Source organism: Schistocerca americana, chromosome X (assembly GCF_021461395.2).
Source record: "Schistocerca americana isolate TAMUIC-IGC-003095 chromosome X, iqSchAmer2.1, whole genome shotgun sequence".
Classification (NCBI taxonomy): Eukaryota; Metazoa; Arthropoda; class Insecta; order Orthoptera; family Acrididae; genus Schistocerca; species Schistocerca americana.
In genome coordinates, this window is record NC_060130.1 from 764,868,193 (window position 1) to 764,870,375 (window position 2,183).

Sequence of the window (2,183 nt, forward strand, 5' to 3'; positions counted from 1 at the left end):
ATGTATGTAACCGATCACATTAAAAAATTCTGAAATACACAGCCTGAAACATAACCCATACAGGGTTTATATTGCACATGAACATTCTATTAGATGTATTTATGACGATTATGTCAATAATTTCTACAAAAAAAGGCACTAAAGCCAGTTTCCTTCTACAAGTACAGAAAAATCTTCAGAACATTGAATACATTTTTCAAGCATCCAAAGAGTGACACATGTAAAACATGTGACAATCTTTCCTTGAAAATTAAAGACTGCAAATTAAAAAATGTTAGCAAGGAACTTAATGAGTTAGAAGTTCAACAACAACTGCACCATCGAAGAGGACAAGCTGAATTTACAAAAATAAAAGAAAATATAGATTTAGCAAAAGGTGAAGAACGTACTTATATGTTCACATTCGAACTCCAACAAGCACTGCCTCTTGCTAAACTGAGTACTGGCCCAGTTTTTTAATCCAGGAAGTTGTGGTGCTACGATTTTAGTCTACATGACAGTCTGGGCTAGGTTACTTCCATATTTGGGATGAACCAACTGCTGGCTGTGGATCAGAGTAGATCATAAACTGTTTAAAGAAGCATAACCGGGAAATTTAATGTGAGAGAAACAAATTTGCTTATATAAGTGATAACTGTTGCAGCCAAAACAAAAATTGGTCTATGGTAGCATTTTATCATACGTACTTGCTCCTGGTGGCTTTGAACATGAAGAGCATCGTTCCCCATTTTGAAGCCATATGATACTTTCTTTGGACCAAAATTTTGGCTCTATACAAAGCTATGTAACAAGGAATGCACCGGTTGTGTATGTTCCACAACAATGGGTAGGAATTATAGAAAACTCTTCTCAATGAAAGAAGTTCATAGTAGCGAAAATGATGCAGAAGGAGAACCTCAAAACACATTTTACTTTCAGAACAAAGACTGAGTTAAAGGAACCCACCCGATTCAAAGATGCAGTTACCTTTTCATGTTCAATGGATAACTCAATAAAATTAAACTTTAAGTGACAATTTAATGACCTGGATAAAATGGTAAATCTTTATCTGAGAGGTGAAGCTGAATCACCAGCAAAGGCCGTCTTTCCCTTAATGTACAATGGACCAAGAAGGATCTGTCAAAAATGAAAGACATTTTCTTCACGAAAGATTACATCCCAAACATCCTCTTAGAACAATATTGCAATAAAGCAAAGATCGGTCATAGATCAAAAGGAGAGGTACAGGGTGTTTCAAAAATGACCGGTATATTTGAAACGGCAATAAAAACTAAACGAGCAGCGATAGAAATACACCGTTTGTTGCAATATGCTTGGGACAACAGTACATTTTCAGGCAGACAAACTTTCGAAATTACAGTAGCTACAATTTTCAACAACAGATGGCGCTGCGGTCTGGGAAACTCTATAGTACGATATTTTCCACATATCCACCATGCGTAGCAATAATATGGCGTAGTCTCTGAATAAAATTACCCGAAACCTTTGACAACGTGTCTGGCGGAATGGCTTCACATGCAGATGAGATGTACTGCTTCAGCTGTTCAATTGTTTCTGGATTCTGGCGGTTCACCTGGTCTTTCAAGTGTCCCCACAGAAAGAAGTCACAGGGGTTCATGTCTGGCGAATAGGGAGGCCAATCCACGCCGCCTCCTGTATGTTTCGGATAGCCCAAAGCAATCACATGATCATCGAAATATTCATTCAGGAAATTAAAGACGTCGGCCGTGCGATGTGGCCGGGCACCATCTTGCATAAACCACGAGGTGTTCGCAGTGTCGTCTAAGGCAGTTTGAACCGTCACAAAGTCACGAAGAATGTCCAGATAGCGTGATGCAGTAATCGTTTCGGATCTGAAAAATGGGCCAATGATTCCTTTGGAAGAAATGGCGGCCCAGACCAGTACTTTTTGAGGATGCAGGGACGATGGGACTGCAACATGGAGCTTTTCGGTTCCCCATATGCGCCAGTTCTGTTTATTGACGAAGCCGTCCAGGTAAAAATAAGCTTCGTCAGTAAACCAAATGCTGCCCACATGCATATCGCCGTCATCAATCCTGTGCACTATATCGTTAGCGAATGTCTCTCGTGCAGCAATGGTAGCGGCGCTGAGGGGTTGCCGCGTTTGAATTTTGTATGGATAGAGGTGTAAACTCTGGTGCATGAGACGATACGTGGACGTT